Source organism: Felis catus, chromosome D4 (genome assembly GCF_018350175.1).
Source record: "Felis catus isolate Fca126 chromosome D4, F.catus_Fca126_mat1.0, whole genome shotgun sequence".
Classification (NCBI taxonomy): Eukaryota; Metazoa; Chordata; class Mammalia; order Carnivora; family Felidae; genus Felis; species Felis catus.
The window spans coordinates 60,397,165-60,414,790 of record NC_058380.1 but is presented as its reverse complement, the minus strand read 5'-3'; the positions used below and the strand labels follow the sequence as shown (position 1 = coordinate 60,414,790).

Below are 17,626 nucleotides of genomic sequence, written 5' to 3'. Positions count from 1 at the left end.
GTTAGAGCACTAAGTTTGTTTTGCAGACCTCCGGGGAGTCACTTCAGGGTGTATTCAGCTTAAAATAAGTAAATATGTCACGGGTCAAGTCAGATACAATCTTAATAGACAGACTCCAAAGATTGACAACAACTTATGAATCGAGAAAAATGCACAATTCTATGCATTAACAAGGTTTTCTTCAAGTTAAGACAGACTCAATCCCTTCCATTTTACCTGAGTTCGTTTAGTGGCAAACGAAACCACCTATACCAATTTTTAAAGTATCGAATTAAAATTTCAAAGCAAAAAAAGTTTTAGAAGCATTTTGGGAAAAGGCAGAAACTTTTTAGTGCGTTGTTTCTTGAGTGTCGTATATCAAATGTCAGTCTTAGCAGACATCTCCGTGACCGGAAAATCTGTGAGGGAAGTAGTCTTCAGGATGGCACAGGAGGTCTGTAACTATAAGGTTATGAGAACCACAGGGCCATAAAATAAAGGCTTTTATGAAAAACTAGCAGATCAGTTACATGAGCTAACAAGCAATAATTGAGCTACTCACTTTTAGGACTTGAATGTGTTCTGTCTCATGTAATCTTCAAACCCTGTGAAGTGGACTGTGTTTTAATCATTTTACAGATGAGGAACTGAAGCTCTGGGTCCTTAAGCTGCATGGCTTAAGAGGCAGAGCTAAGATTTAAACCCAGAGGAGTCTGACTCCAAAGTCTGCCATCTTTTTTCTGTTACACCATCGGTCCAACTGAAATGAAGTCAGAGCATGGGGCCTGCTTTGAACAGGAGGTTGAGAGCAATTGTAGCCAGCCTTTAACACCAAACGGAGCATGCAGGTGTCCACGTCGCAGGCAAAGGAGAGATGCTGAAGGAGACTGGAACATGGTAGCTCTGTGCCAGAGAGAGTGGTAACCTGGTGGCCCATGGGAGAGGTGGTATTGATCCTTGGGGAGAAAAGGGGCAAATCTTGAGATCCTGTCCTCTCTTTATAACCAACGCAAGGCTATGAAGGCCTCTTTCCCCATGCTACGTAGCTCACAGGATAAATGTCTGTTTTATAAGATTAAGCTACAAAGTAATTAATAAACATAGCCACAATGTGCAAGCAAATAAAAAGAAAGCAAAAGAGCCAGAGGAGGAGAGACTACAAACCCGGTACTGTCCCTTCTGACACAGCCGGTGCTGGCATGCACCTCTGTGAACAAAGAGCATGTGTTCCAGTGACATGCTTCTTTGTCAGGGGCTTCACTGCCAGAGGCATAAATAACACAGGCAGAACAGGGTGTGTCTCATTGCCCTGCCAACATCTTCCACTGGACGGTCAGTCCACAGGCCTGAAGGGGCTGTTGTCACAGTGCCCTAGTTTTGAGTGTTGCTGTACTTAACATCATTCTGAGTATGCATCTGGGTGTAAGAAAGAAGCAGAATATATAATTGTATCTAATCTACAATGATTACCATGTCCAGGAATTTACGGATTTGAACAAGGGCCGGAAGAGAATAAGCAAAAGTGAAAACCACTTAGTTTCTTAGGGAGTCTGAACTATGGGTGAATCTCTTTTTGCTCCCATTAATGTTAACATTTGCCTAATAAGTTTTTAAAAATCTGTCAAATAATGCCCGGTTTGGGCACTCATTTGAGTCCTAGAACTGCCCGTTAATCAGAATGTGTATTCCAATAAGCTCCAAAATGTCCAAGGAGAACACTCTGAGCTAGTTTGTAACTCCTTGGCCCTGTTCCACCCCACTGCCTCAGCAACATCATCAGATGACCGGAGCCTTCCACAAACTTTGTGGCTGTGAACAGAATTGAATAAATCTGAAGACGGGAGGAAACAGCCCCACTCGAGCATTGGTGTGACTGGCTTTGAAGCCAGTTTAGCAGAACGGGCACATTTTCTCTTTAGTGAAGATACTATGAAGCTGACGTGTGACGTGTGATATAGAAATCATTGTTCTTTAAATACTGAATACTTTTATTCTCCCCCTACTCTCCCATGCATATGTGCATACACTGGCAAATCTGCCTTTTGGGTTTCCACAACACCCTGTGTGTACCTGCTACAGCAGTCAGACCCCAACTGGGAGTCGAAGGATCTATAGATTCTCAAATAGACTGTGAGCTCATACAAATAGACTATGAGCTCAAGTATTTCTGAGGGTATGGAGAGTAGAAGTCTGGGGCCATCTTTAGGACACAGGTGCTCTGCAAATGTTTGTTAGGTTGAAAAGAATGTCACATGTATTCAAAAATACTGTCTAGGCAGCTGAGATTCTTGAAACAAAGGGAGAAAAAGGCAAACAGTTAGATGAAAATGGGGTAAGGAATGAGATCCTATGAGTCTCCAGATGGTAAAAACGGAGAAGGAGAAGAGTGTCAGGTGTGTAGGCAGCTGCAGGTCTAGTAAGGGGCCCCTGCCAAAGAAACCAGATTCCTCTCTGCTCTGAAACAGCTGTAAGTGCTAGGCCTTCCTGGTGCAGCATGAAGAGCTATGACTCGTCAAGTTTAATATTTATTAAACACCATCCTTATGCCAAGTACTGTGCTTGGGACTTTCATGTACATTGCATCTCAGTTAATCCTGGCAACAGCTCACTGGGACAAGATTATGATCCCCTTTCATTGTTTAGGAAACAGGTTCAGTGAAGCCAAGTGGAACTCACGTAGCCAGTAAGAACCTGGATTTCTCTGTCATTAAGGTCTCACTATAATTCACTCTTGTTACTTTGATCCACTAGTCCTCACAACTGCTTCTGAAGAAAGTTTTTGTTTTCTCTGCTTTAAGAAGATTTACATGCTCATCATGGAGGAGGTGGAAAGGGAAAAAAAAGAAAAAAGAAAAAAAAGTCAAAACACCAAAGCCCAGACAATAAAATTTAAAATTTAAATTCCTACCACTGAGACATATCCACCATTCCACCATTAAGGCATATATCCTTGCAGTGTTTGTCCACCTGTGTATTCATATTTTTTGTAAACAAACAATATTTATACTTAGTGTGAGTATTAATTCTGCTCAGTTTTTCCCTTTTCAGAGAGGGACTCCATTGAGTTGGGAATTGTGTTCCATCATTTATTGGCTGTGTGCCTTTGAACAAACCACATAACCTCTCTGAGCCTCAGGTTGCTCATCAGGGGACTGTTGTGAGGATTAGACCTGATTGTGTAGGTGAAGCTCCTACCTGGCACAATGCCTGGCATTCTCCTCTGTGTCCTGGGCACAAGTCCCCCAAAGCCCAAGTCCCTCCCTTACCCTAAACAGAGACACAGAGCTTGCTGGCCTCCTCAGAGGCTGTTGAAGTTCTGCTGTGGCCTTCAGTCCTTCACCTCTGCTCCATGTCCTTCATCTCCTGAAGGGACCCTGTGCCTTTGGCTGAGAGAAGGGCTCACCCAAACCTACATAAGTTTTCACTCTCAAAGGGGGTGGACTTATTTTCTGTTTGACTCAGTCCTTGGTCTCTCGTGAGGAATTGGGAACGTGTCCATGAGCTAGCCTGGAAAATATCTGAGTGGCCCCACAGTGTTGGGCATCCCTCTCCATAATTAGCCAGCGTCCCCACCATCTGGACCCTCTCCTCTACCTCACAGGGATTTCCTTGTCCACACAGTACTAAGACTGATCTCAGAGTCCTGTTCCTGTTGATTGAACTTTCCATCTGTTCTGAAGCTTGCTTTGCCAGCTCCTGCCCGGCCAGGGCCCCTTGGTGGGCACGCAAGGTACTCCTCCCTCACTCTAGACTCTGACACTACTCTGGCAGTATATGTGCTCCCTAGTTTGCTAGGATTTTTTTTTTTTTTTTTTTTTTTTTTTTTTTTTTTGTAAAGGCCGTAAGTCCCATTCTACTTCTTCCTTGAAAAGCACAGCAGTCAGGTTCCTGGGTGGCTTATTTTTTTTTTTTAATGTTTATCTATGTACACACTATAGAAAACTTGGAAACTATATTTAACGAAAAGAAAAAATTAAAATCTCAATTCAGGGCTAAGCACTGCTCATGTTTTGGTGTCTATTCCTCCAGTCTTTTCTCTACACACATATGGCATTTTCTAAAGTCTCAGATTGCCAGAAGCATCATCTCATTAATAACAGCTTTTCAGGAGGGTGAGGAGGGGGGAGCCTACTACATTAAATATTCATATTGATTATGAGAAACATCCTTATTTCAGAAATAGCAAATAGTGAAAAAAAATCATAGTATCTAGGAAATGCTGTATATATCACATTAAATTTTTTTGATAAGTGGGATGATACTGTAACCTGCTTTTTTTGGTTAACAATAATATATTATGAACACATTTCCATGCAACTGAAGAGTCTTCCACAATATACATTCCTTGAGGACATTCTTCTACAAAATGAAAATAGCTTTTCTTTTTCTGAATATAAAGACAATACATATTCATGTAGCAAATTCATGCAATGCAAAAAAGTATAAAGAAGAAAATACAAGCCAACCAAATCCCATTACCTAGTGGCAACCACTGTTAACATTTTTGTGAATATTTCCCGAGCTATCTCTATGAATGTAGATGCACACGTAAAATACGTAATATATAAATGGAATCCTACTCTAAGTGGTGGTTTGTGACATGTTTTCCTTTTTCTCTTAGCAGTAAATAGCTCCAAATCAATAAATCTAGGTCTCCATCATATTTGTTTGTTTGTTTGTTCATAAATTTGTTTATCTCCATTTTTACAGTCTGCATCATATTTCATTGTATGGATGTGGCATAATTTATTTACCTGGTCTTCTACTCATAGCCATTTAGGCTATTTCCAGTTGTTCACCACTATGCACAACATCTTTGTACAATTAGTTCCTTGAAATAAATTCCTGGAAGTACAATTCCTGAATCAAAGTGTATATATTTCAAATTTGGATGTGCACAGTGAATTGCCCTTAACAGGCTGGATTTCTTTTATATTCCCATTAGCATCGTGTAAAATTTTCCCTCACCCTTGCCTAAATTAGGTATATTATCTTTTTATAAAAAATTTAATGTTTATTTTTGAAGGAGAGAGAGACAAAATGCGAACGGGGTGGGGGAGGGAGAGAGGGAGACACAGAATCCGAAGTGGGCTCTAGGCCCCGAGCTGTCAGCACCGAGCCTGACACAAGGCTGGAACTCAAGAACAGTGATATCATGACCAGGTGTATTATCTTTTAAAGATCGTTGTCAGTCAGTTTTCAACTAACGACAAGGTTGAAAACTTAAGGGCACCAAGACAATTCAATGTGAAAGAATAGTCTTTTAAAGAAGTGGTGCTGGGAGTATTATATATCCACATGCAAAAGAATAAAGTCGAATCTCTACCTCACAGGATATACAAAAATTAACTCAAAGCGGATCATAGACTTAAATGTTAGAGCTAAAACTATAAGACTCAGAAGAAAACAAGTTCATCTTCATGACCTTGGATTAGGTAGAGCTTTCTTAGTTGTGACACCAAAAGCCAAAGAAACAAACAAAAAAGATAAAGTTGACTTAATCAAAATTTAAAACTTTGTGCTTCAAATGACACCATGAAGAAAGTGAAAAGACAATGCATGGAATGGGAGAAAATATCTGGAGATCATATATCTAATAAGGGACTTGTATTTAGAATATAAAAAGAACTATTAGAACTCGACAACAAAAAGACAACCCAATTAAAAATGAACAAAAACTGTAAACAGACATGTCTCCGAAAAGACATAGAAACGGCCAACAAACACATGAAAGGAGCTCAATATCGGTAGGCATTGGGAAATGCAAACCCAAACCACAATGATACAACACTTCACACCCACCAAGATGGCTATAATAAAAATGATGGACAACAAGTGTCGGTGAGGATGTAGAAAAATTGGAACCTTTGTGCATTGCTGGTGGAATGTAAAATGGTGCAGCTGCTTTGGAAAACAGCTTGGCAGTTCCTCAAAAAGCTAAACAAAGCCAGCAATTTCATCCCGAGGTATGTACCCAGGGTAATGAAAATATACGTTCATGCACAATTTGCACATGAATGTTTATGGCAGTGTTATTCATAATAGCCATAAGGTGTAAATAAAGCGAATGTCCCTAAACTGATGAATGAATAAACAAAATATGGTATATGCATACAATGGAATTTTTTTCAGCCATAAGAACGAATGTGGTACTGATAGATGCTACACCATGGATGAACCTTAAAAATATTATGCTAAATTAAAGAAGCCAGACATGAAGGCCAGATACGATTCCATTTATGTGAAATGTGAAAATAGGCAACTTCATCGGGGCAGAAAGTAGGCTAGTGGTTGCCAAGGGCTGGGAGTAATGGGAAGTGAGTGCTAATGAGTATGGCAGTTCTTTTGAAGTGGCAGAAATGCTCTGCAGTTTGATAATGGTGATGGGTTTAACTCATATGCTTAGTGCCATCCCCTCCCAAATCTTTAAAAGGATTCGAAAGTAAAGTTGAGGAAATTTTTCCAGAAAGCAGAACAAAAAGAAAACAATTTACTATAGGCAAAATAGGATTAAAGGACAGCCCAGGAGGTCCAGTATTAGATTAATCAGAATTCAAGACAGAGAGAAGAATAAAATGGAGAGAATTGAGTAGAAGTCTATCTGCATCCCAAACTATGAGATATCCTTCCAACTCCCCTTCCCCCACTTAGTTCCAGAAGACTACTAGCTGATCTCCAAAGGCAGAAGATTGGAGGATTCTTTTTAGGGGAAAGTGACTGATTTAAGAGAAAATATCTAAAATAACCAGATTTGTTTTTATCTTAGCTATAACATTTTTAATATCCGAGGGCTTTCTCTTCTTCTTTATAATTGTTCATTTTTCGTAGCATCCTGTTTTTATTTCACTGATGTAACATCTTTTCTTTGAGGAGATAGTTTTATTATCATATCTGAATTGTGTTCATTTTCTCTACATTCCTTTTTACTAACTCAGATTTTTGGCTCTTGTGTTAGTCTTTCCTGAGCATCTGATCATTCTTGAATATCCATATTTACAAGAGAGGCACTAAAAATATGAGTGGAAACTCTGTGTGCATTGATAGGTCTTAAAGACTAGGGGGCATCATCTGTGGTGATCAGGAAGCAAGCTGGTACTTCCACTGAGAGACCCTCAAATGTCGGTATGTTCAGTACCTATAGCTGTAAAGGATGAACTTATCAAGCAATAATGCAACATGGTTCCTTTGGATTTTCAGATTGAAATGGCCCACCAAATCATGGTGTAATGAGATTTCCAAAAAAAACAGAGATCCTGAAAGTATCCTAAGGGAAAAAACATAGTTCCTTTGGATTTTCAGATTGAAATGGCCCACCAAATCATAGTGTGATGAGATTTCCAAAAACCAGAGATCCTAAAAGTATCCTAATGATCAAAAATCAAATGTTATGGGGCTCCTGGGCGCTCAGACAGTTGAGCGTCCAACTTCGGCTCAGGTCATGATCTCATAGCTCCTCGGTTTGAGCCCTTTGTCAGGCTCTGTGCTGACAGCTCGGAGCCTGGAGCCTGCTTCGGATTCTGTGTCTCCCTCTCTCTCTGCCCCTCCTCCACTTGAGCGCTCTTTCTCTCTCTCTCTCTCTCTCAAAAGTAAATAAACATTAAAAATTTTTAATCAAACGTTATGTGACTTAATAGATCATGGGAAGCTAGAAGACAGTGGCGTAATTGATGCCTTATGAGAAAATTCTGAGGAAAAGGATTGTCCTCTAAGTACTTAACATACAGTCAAATGATCATTCAAGAGTGAGAGAAGACTAAAAATGTTTTCAGACATTAAAGATCTCAAAATAGTAACCCTGCATGCACTCTTCCTCATGAAGCTCCTGGAGAATATACTCCCACAAGGGTAGCAGTATGGCAGGCCTCAAGAGCAACCCAGTACAGATTGAGCAAGAGGTCAGAGGGCTCCAGGAGGATACTGGAAAATGAAAACAAGGATCACCTCCTGTGTAAGCACACTGAGAGAGAATTTCATAGCTCTGATGGAGAAATGAAAACAATGAAAGGAGGTAATTCTTAACTCCAGGAAAAATAAAAAGTTGTACAAGAAATACAGTTTTTTAGGTGGCTTATCTGCAAACATGAAGGCACATTAACATAAATAACCAGTACTGAAAGGAGGGGTAGTCAAAGCTGTGCAGGAGTGAGGGTGTAAGAGAGCGAAATTCCTATTTTCCATAGTAGGAAGTCAATAGTAACAGTTAATGTGTCAAATAAAAACAAAACCCAAAGAGTGATATAACCACATTATTTATATAAAAGGAGGCAAACACCAGAGGCAACAACTAAAAGAACTGGAAGCCCTGTCTGGGGAGGATGGGGAGAGAGCTGGGAAGGGCGGGGCGGGAGCTGCTGTTTGGGTAACAAGTGCTATAGACCTATTTGGTGTTAAAAACTGTCTGGTGTATTAAATCTGAAACAAATGAAATTTAAACAGTGAGCAAGCTGGCAGAGGAGGCTCGTGTTGGTGGCTGTGGATACTAAGAAATGGTGTTCTGGCTGCCTTAGATCTGTTCCCAAAGGGCTGGATGTCCCCAGAGTTGGCAGAGGACAGATGGTGTGGGAGGGGCCACGGAGCTTCATACCCTTTCTCAGGCATCTGCTCAGGGAATGAAAGTGGTAGGACATGGGGCGCCCGGGGGGGCTCGGTCAGTTAAGCTCAGATCATGATCTTGCATTTGGTGAGTTTGAGCCCCATCTGGGGCTCTGTGCTGAGGGTGCAGAGACTGCTTGGGATTCTCTCCCTTTCTCTCTGCCACCCCCCTCCCCTGACTGCTCATGCTCTTTCTCTGTCTCTCTCTCATAATATATAAATGAACTTAAAATTTTTTATTTTAAAAGAAGTATCATAGCCTGGAGATACCTTAAAAAAAGTGGTAGGATATGATTTTCTTTCCTTTTTTTAAAATATGATTTTCTTAATCCAGCTGCAACATGTACTTTAAAGGAGAAGAAATGATGCCAAGATGCTGGCATTGCATGTCTGTCAGATTTTGTATGGTGCTGGGAGGCTCCGAATTTCCCCAATTCTTCAGATGTTTTTTAGTGAGAAGTTGAGAGAGGGCAGGGGACTACTAGGAAGCCATTGTTTTTCACCAGACATCTGGGTTCTTCTTTCTACAACAGCCTCTTAATTTAAGGAATAATTACACACAGAAAAATGTACAGGTGTTAAGCATATAGTTGGTGAGTTTTAACAAAGGTATACCCATGTATGACCAACACCCCAATCAAGTTAGAAAGTACATTCCCCTGTATCCCTTCCCATGCCCTATCAGAGGCAACCCTTATCCCAAATTATATCCCCAGGAGATGATTTTGCCTGTTCTTGAACTTCATATGAATGAAATCATACTACGGGTACTCTCTTATATCTGACTTCTTTCACTCAACATGGTACTTTTGAGATTTATCTGGGTTGCTGGGTGCATCAGTAGCTCACTTCTTTGTATTAATGAAGAGTATACTAATGTATAAATACAATGCAACTTGTTTATCCATTTTCTGAGCAAGTTTCTTCTTTTTGGTGACCAGCCTTGTTTCTGAGCTGGAGCAAGTCTTTGCGTGGCACTTATGGAGTTTCTTTTACTACATGGAGTTGAAGGGTAAAAATCTAGGCTTTTTAAAAGACCAGCATAATTTACACACATGCTATAAATGAAAACCAGATGTAATACATGCTCATTTCGGTTTAGACTATTCCTGCAACCCAGAGGAAGTGAACTAAAAGCCTGTGACAATAACCTACATGTGGGGTAACTCAAGTCCAAATCAGGTTTTTGTGTCTTTGTTGTTGTTGTTGTTGTTGTTTTTCTGTGAGAGGAAAGAGGGAGGGCCAGGCAGGATAAATATTTCTCAGGAAGACTCAAAAGGGCTTTGTGTCAGATTAGAGGTATGGGATGAAGGAGCACGATGAGACAAGTCCTGTTTCAAGGTGGTCATCTCCCTGTTGAGTCCCTCTTCTCTTTATAGCTTGGGCCAATCAGTCCCTCTGCAGGCTCTGTCCTACTAGGGAATTTAAGAAGCCATGGTTCGGGGCGCCTGGGTGGCGCAGTCGGTTAAGCGTCCGACTTCAGCCAGGTCCGGCCTCGTGGTCCGTGAGTTCGAGCCCCGCATCAGGCTCTGGGCTGATGGCTTGGAGCCTGGAGCCTGTTTCCGATTCTGTGTCTCCCTCTCTCTCTGCCCCTCCCCCGTTCATGCTCTGTCTCTCTCTGTCCCAAAAAAAATAAATAAATAAATAAAATAAACGTTGAAATAAACAAAAAAAAAAAAAAAAAAAAGAAGAAGCCATGGTTCAGTGGCTCAGCCTGCCCTCCAGGCCCACTTGTACCTTTCATCCTGCTCCTGGTGGCTAAAACCATGGCGTTTTTTTTCCAGGCATAGTGACATCGTGGAAAGAACACTGAATTTGGAACCATGTGGACCTAATACCTTTAAAACAAGTAACCACTAAACATAATCAAAGAAACTATCTCTATAAATAGTTGGGCATTCTAGGCCACTGAAAGGGAATGGCCTCCAGAGACTGGCTTCCTCCTAGAACCTTAAAGTCCATTAGACCAGAAGTACTGTCATTCTGGGATAGCTGGGTGATGGGGAATTATTTCAGCTTAATGACAACAAAATATGTCATTTGAGTTGCAGTGGGAAGAACTGTGCTCCAAGAGTAAAGACATCCAGATCCTGGTCATGGTTTTACTGTGTAATTTAAGTTCCTTCCCCTCTCTGTGTCTCCCATTAAATGGAACAGGCCTGCATGATCTTTGAGATGCTTCCATCTCTGACATGCTAGAATATAATGCTAGAGGTTATCATGATGTGATATCTGTACAGGATTTGCTAGTGGCATCTTTATATCTAAGACAAGATACATTTGTTCCCCTTGATACTTAGGTAAATATCCAGAAGTGATAAGTCAAGCGTATTCCAGGAAAAGGAAACTGAGTTGTGTTTCAGTAGTACTATTGGTACAATCTCAATTCTGGTTGCTGTTAATATTGGGATAAGGGTGTATCAGTGATATTTTGTGAATATAGGACATGTTATATGGATATCAATGAATAGGATCTCAAAGATCATATACTTCAAATTCTAAGAAGACCCAAACATGAACCTTGGTGCCAAAGAATTCACCTCCTCCTGAGATCCTTCATTCCATTTTCATATTGCTCAAATCATTAGGAAACTGTTCATCAGGTTGAACTGAAATCTTGATTTCACATAACTATCAGTCCTAGCTTTGCTCTCTGGGGCTACAAATTATACCCGTGTTCTTTCTGGCCAAGATTGCAAACTGCTGAAATGTTGGGCAATGTCTTGTCGGCTCTTCATCAACATTTAAAAACATCGCAATTAGTTTCCAATGTTAAAACATCGTGAGATTCTGGCTTCTCTTGAAAGATCAAAAAAATCTGTATCATTTCCTCCCCAATATGATTTTTCTCTTTTTTATTAACAATTCAGTTTTGTTTCAGTCCCTATCCTCTCTGCTTCAGCCCACGTGCTTTGGGAGAGATTGATCCCAGCCCTGGTCTATAACATGGCGTGCAAACTAGTCCTACTTCATCAGCATAGTCCCACCTCTTGTCACCTTTGTTGATTCAGAAGCTGGCACTGTCTTAGACTGGGGTCCCTGGGAACAGAATCCAAGATGGAGAATTAGCACACACAGGTTTATTGAGGAGAGTTCTCAGGACAGACACCTGTGGGGACATGAAGAGAACAGAGTGGGCGTGAGAAGCTGACCAGCTAACTGCAGTGTAGTTACAACCAAGGCCTCAGCTGATCCCACCAGGAACTTGAAAGTGGGGATGGCCTTTCAGAATTGTCCCAAATTGAAGTACAGGAGCCAGGCATTTGTATTCCTACATCAACCAGTTGCTGGCCTCAGGCTGCACCCGGGAAGAGGTAAAACTTTGTAAAACCTTGGGGGAAGTGGCTTTTTGAGACCTGAGACTGACTGCCAGAATATTCCTAGCAGCTATGCCTGCCCTGAAGAGGGGAACTGAGGAGACCTCCCCAGTATCCACTACAGGCACATGACCCAATCTAGACCAACAGAGGTTTGTTAAGGAGGCTTCCAGAAATGACTTTCACCTGTCTGGATATGGGTGAGGAGCTTGTGGACTGTTGGCAGCCAACTCACATGGAAGTCAGCATTGATGACATTGGTGTTCGGCTGAATCAAACCAACCTGGAAGCTTGAGTCACCCTGGACTTCTGGTGGAAGCTTCATTGTTAAGATGGTTTTGGGGCTGTGTTTTGATTACTTACAAATTAACATACTTTGATCCATACTGTCAGCCTGGAGCTGGATTCCTGGAAGTAACCTGATAAGTAGGAGCTGCCTCCCTTTCAGATGGGCCACTTGGCTTCCAGTTGACTGGTGCACACCTGGTTTTTAGGGGTGGCATTGGACAGCTAAACCCTAATCTTCTAATACTAGGAACTCAATATATAATGTCTAAAGTGGGAAAACCAAGGTAAAGCAACAGAAACATGTTTATAAACATGGAGGTAAAAATCAGAAGCTGAGTTGGCGGTAGTTGCCTCTGGGAAGATCTATCAGGGTGATGTGGGATAAAGAGATACAGCTGGTTTTTGTGGGAAGCCTTGTGCTCTTTGGTTTGAGACTCTGAGTATCCCCTGTAGAGCATGCATGCTCTGGGGCATCTTGTGCTGCTCTGTGGCTCTCCCATCTCTTAGTTCTCCTGCCTTCCCCTGGCCTTTCTCCTGGGTAGGGGGTTTCCTTAGTGCTGGTTGAATAATTGTCTTAAGCTACCATCTCTCTCGGTTAACTTATTCACTCTCTCCGCTTCTGGGAGACCTCTTTTCCTGCTCCTGATCTCCCCGCTTCAGCTCTAGGACCATGTTTCTTCCACAGGACCGCCTGGAAGCACCCCTGCCCTATCTCTAACTTGCACAGGGAGATAGCCAAGGTCCCTCCCAGCTCTAACACTCTGTGAAGTCTAAAAACTATATACAAACATTTAACAAGTCATAAGAATAGAACTCTTTTATTTACCTAATGTTCTTAGCCAGTTTTTCTTTTGCCAGAATAGGCATTTATTGAGCACCAACCATGTGCCAAGCTATAATGTGGTTTTACTGTCACGCAACTTTGCTGTTTTAACATCTTGTGCCCCAAAGTTTTTGTTTCCTCAGGTGAACCATCTATAAAATGTATGTATATAAAGTTATAAGGATTAAATGAGTCAATGTTTGTAAAGCCCTTTTAAAAGTACTTAAGGGGCACCTGGGTGGCTCAGTCAGTTGAGCATCTGACTCTGGATTTCCACTCAGGTCATGATCTCACAGTTTGTGGGTTCAAGCCCTGCATCAGACTCTGTACAGAGCCTGCTTAGGATTCTCTCTCTCTCCCTCTCTCTCTGCTTCTCCCCTGTTTGCACACGTGCTCTCTCTCTCTCTCAAAATAAATGAATAAAAAAACTTTAAGTACTTAATATAAAGTTATTAATTGGTACCACATTTGGAGAGCTGTGTGTGTGTGTCTGTGTGTGTACTGGGATTTTGGGGTAATGAGAAATACTCCCGCTCTTAAGAGTCACCTTTTAGGAGAGACAGATACATTAACAAAAAAAAATAAATGATTTATTGTGAGTAACTGTGATACAATTCCTTGCATCAGGAATATGATATAAGGAATATCACCAAAGTACTATAAGAACCCAGACTGGGGGAAAGGGGCCAATTCTTCCTGGGGTAGGGTTGGGGCTGGAGGCCCAGGAACATTTCACCAAGGGAGTGTCATTTTTAGATGGGCTTCAAAGAATAAGTAGTAGCTTTCCAGGCTGACAGAAAGGATAAGGCAAAAGGATAAAGCATTAGGCAAAGTCCAAAGAAATGGTTTTAAATAGCCTCGCTTGTCCAGGAAATAAGAAAAATGTTTCCTAACTACAAGAATTATAGCTATTGAAAGGGCCTCACAAACAGGAGAACTTCCATGACTAGAAAACCCTCAAGAAGCTTAAAAATTCTGCATAGGAAGAATTTCTTATGCGGGACAATCTGCAAACTTTCTCCCTCTCTCGTTTTTTTTTGCTTTTTTTTAATGTTGTAAAATTCACGTAACTTAAAACTCACCATTTTAACTATTTTAAAAAAAATTTATGTTTATTTATTTTTGAGAAAGAGAGAGAAAGAGACACAGAGTGTGAGCAGGGGAGGGGCAGAGAAAGAGGGAGACACAGAATCTGAAGCAGGCTCCAGGCTCTGAGCTGTCAGCACAGAGCCCAACACGGGTCTCCAACCCATGAACTGTGAGATCATGACCTGAGCCGAAGTCAGATGTCTAACCGACTGAGCCACCCAGGCACTCCCCGTTTTAACTATTTTAAAGTATACAATTCTGTGACATTTCAGAAATTCACAACCACCACTACCTAGTTCCAGAACAGTTTTCTCACCCCAAAAGGAAACTCTGTACCCATCAAGCAATCGCTCTCCCTTCTGGCCTCCCCTGATCTCTGGCAATGGCTTATCTGTGTTCCGTCTCTATAGATTTGCCTGTTTGGGACATTTCATATAAGTTGAATCCTACAGTATGTAGTTGTTCAATACTGTGAGAAAGACAAATAACACCTTAATATTATTATACAAACAATTTGGTCTTATGGACCTCCTGAAAGAGCAGCAGGATCCCTGAGAGGTCTGCAGATGAGACGTTGAGAACTGCTAGTCTAGGTCATGCAAGGCACGGGGTACCAGGTCCCCGGTACAGCTTCTAACCTAGCACAAGGTGATTATCATGGCCCCATGTCCAACCTGAGGCCCGCCCTCTCCCAGCTCCTCATCACCCTTGTAAACCCTGCCAGCCGTTTTCTGCAGAGTTGAGATTAGCAATATAGCAATGGGTTCACATCTAAACTGCTCAAACGAACCAAGCAACCAAATGGGAACACATTTTTATTAGTAATAAGTCAAACTGGTGCAGCCACTCTGGAAACCAGTATGGAGGCTTCCTCAAAAAATTAAAAATAGAACTGCTCTACAACCCAGCAATTGCACTACTAGGTATTTATCCAAAGGATACAGGTATGCTGTTTTGAAGGGACACATGAATCCCAATGTTTATAGCAGCGCTATCACCAATAGCCAAAGTATGGAAAGAGCCCAAATGTCCATCGATGGATGAATGGATAAAAAAGATGTGGTGGGGCGCCTGGGTGGCTCAGTCAGTTGAGCATCCCACTCCGGCTCAGGTCATGATCTTGCAGTCCGTAGGTTCGAGCCCTACGTCAGGCTCTGTGCCAACAGCTCGGAGCCTGGAACCTGTTTCAGATTCTGTGTCTCCCTCTCTCTGACCCTCCCCTGTTCATACTCTGTCTCTCTCTGTCTCAAAAAAATAAATATTTAGAAAAAAATTTTTAAAAAAAGATGTGGTATATATATATATATATATATACACATATATATATATATATATATACACATATACATACACATACATACATACAATGAAGTATTACTCGGCAATCAAAAAGAATGAAATCTTGCCATTTGCAACTACGTGGATAGAACTGGAGAGTATTATGCTAAGTGAAATTAGTCAGAGAAAGACAAAAATCATATGACTTCACTCATATGAGGACTTTAAGAGACAAAACAGATGAACATAAGGGAAGGAAAACAAAAATAATATAAAAACAGGGAGGGGGACAAAACAGAAGAGACTTATAAATATGGAGAACAAACTGAGGGTTACTGGAGGGGTTGTGGGAGGGGGGATGGGCTAAATGGGTAAGGGGCACTAAGGAATCTACTCCTGAAATCATTGTTGCACTACATGCTAACTAACCTGGATGTAAATTAAAAAAAAAAATTTAATTAAATTAAAAAAATTTAAAAAAATTAAAATCTGAATGTGGTTAAAAAGAAACCAAGAACAACAAAAAACACAAGTGTACTGCATCCTTACTTCCAATAAAATTCTGATCACTTCCTGCCACTATCATTACAGTTTATAATCACAGTAATTACCTTTTACCTGTGAGGAGAGCCGTCATGTATTTTTGAATATCAAGCAGCAGCCATGCTATAAATTGCTAGCCCCTTTCTCTTCTAATGATCATGGCTGATTTTATTCTTCAAGTATTCTCAGAGTAATTAGCATGCTTATTATACAGCATATTCAAATGTTAATGTGCATGCCGTACTGACGCTATTGTGAGACCCATTTTGCTCAGGAGCTAAAATTATGTTGCCATTCTGCTTGGTGCTAGAGGTTCTGTGCTTGAAACCTGTTTTCCACATGCAAGGAGCCAAGGTTATTTAATTAGAATGCTGAGCTAGAATGAGAAGAATCTGACACTTAATATAGAACCTGCAAGCTAAACGGGGTCAGCAAGTATAGGGCCTACACTTTGAATTGAGCCATCCATCACGATAGAGACAATCCATATTTGAGCAGACTGGCTTTGGGGCATGTTTAACATTGTTCCTCCAGGGTCTCTACCAGACTCTGCCTCCGTAGATTAAACTGCCAAAAATCACAGTTCAATTGGAAATATTTTCCTCCCACTGAGCTGAAGTCCGCTTGAATTTTCACTCATTTGTTTTTTGCTCTGCCCTCTGGAGCCCCTTAAAGCATGTCTGCTCTCTGTTCTGTTACTGCCCTGCAGAGACTGAGGACAGTGACCCTGTCCCTATGGTCTGCTCTCCTAAGGCTCAGTTGTTCCAGTTCATATATGATAGGTTTCCTGTCCCTTGACCACTGTGGCTAGTTTATCAATGTCCCTCACCTTCCCCCACCTTTTTAAAAGTGCGAGCTCAGAACCTGAAACAATGATCCAGGTGTGGTCTGATCGGTATGGAAATGAGCAGATCTCTCTTGGATAAGAACTTGCTTGTTGGATAGGATTCTATAGTACTTTCCCAGAGTATATTACCTTTCTTGGTATCCACCACTGATTAATGATCAGCAAAAAAAAAAAAAAAAAACACGAAGCTTTCTAAACTGTGCATTGGTACATAGGTAATTAGCCATTTAGACCCAAACACAGGATCTGGAATTTGTCATCATTACATTTCGTCTTGTTAAATTTGGCCAAATGCTTTGGCCTATCAAGAGCCTTTTTTTGTACTCTGAATCCATCCTTTTCATCCACAAATGTAATCAATCTATTGATACTGCTATCTTTATACAAATCAAAGTTAAAAATGGCCAACAGAAAAGGCCTCAGGATGGAGCCCTTTACCTGTTACCAGAGACCTCAAATCCAAGTATTTATTCAAAGTATTTATTGTTATAACCCTCCCTCCCCACCCTCCATTTTTTCCAACTGTCCCATCCTCTAACTCAGGTTGTCAGGGAGGGAAAACATCCAAGAATATTCCAGGTTACCAACTGGCTAAAGTGGCCGAGAAAAGAAACCAAGGAAAAGGAGTGAATAAGGCCTGTTGAAGGGCCCAGTGTGGCAAGACAGGATTCTCTGAATCCTACTTTATCTAGGTATCTGTTGTGATGAGAGAGAAAATCAATAACCAGGAAACAGAACCAATGTTGGAAGCTGGACGATAGCCAATTAGTACATCAAACTGGAAGGACTAGGCAGACGAGAATAGGGACAGGGGAGGGTCACAAGGAGAATGAAGCAAAGAATGAGCATGTAAAACAGAATCTGGGCATG

The 17,626-nt window shown here is 41.2% G+C and overlaps 1 protein-coding gene and 1 long non-coding RNA gene across 3 annotated transcripts in view; one reads left to right on the top strand and one right to left on the bottom strand.

Moving 5' to 3' along the window:
• The window catches only part of HEMGN (hemogen), a 45,739-nt gene that overhangs the window by 2,637 nt on the left and 25,476 nt on the right, over positions 1–17,626 (top strand). Inside the window, exon 2 of one of the 2 annotated variants that reach the window (XM_045043027.1) lies at positions 619–4,836. The exons of the other annotated variant lie outside the window; for it this stretch is intronic. The gene's annotated coding sequence lies outside the window, so the exon portion shown is untranslated. Of the gene's footprint in view, positions 1–618; positions 4,837–17,626 lie in introns of those variants that run through there. 2 annotated transcript variants of the gene reach the window in all.
• The window catches only part of LOC111557512, a 36,396-nt gene continuing 30,401 nt past the window's right edge, over positions 11,632–17,626 (bottom strand). The window contains exon 3 of the long non-coding RNA XR_002737575.2: positions 11,632–11,680. This is a non-coding gene — a long non-coding RNA (uncharacterized LOC111557512). The remainder of the gene's footprint in view (positions 11,681–17,626) is intronic.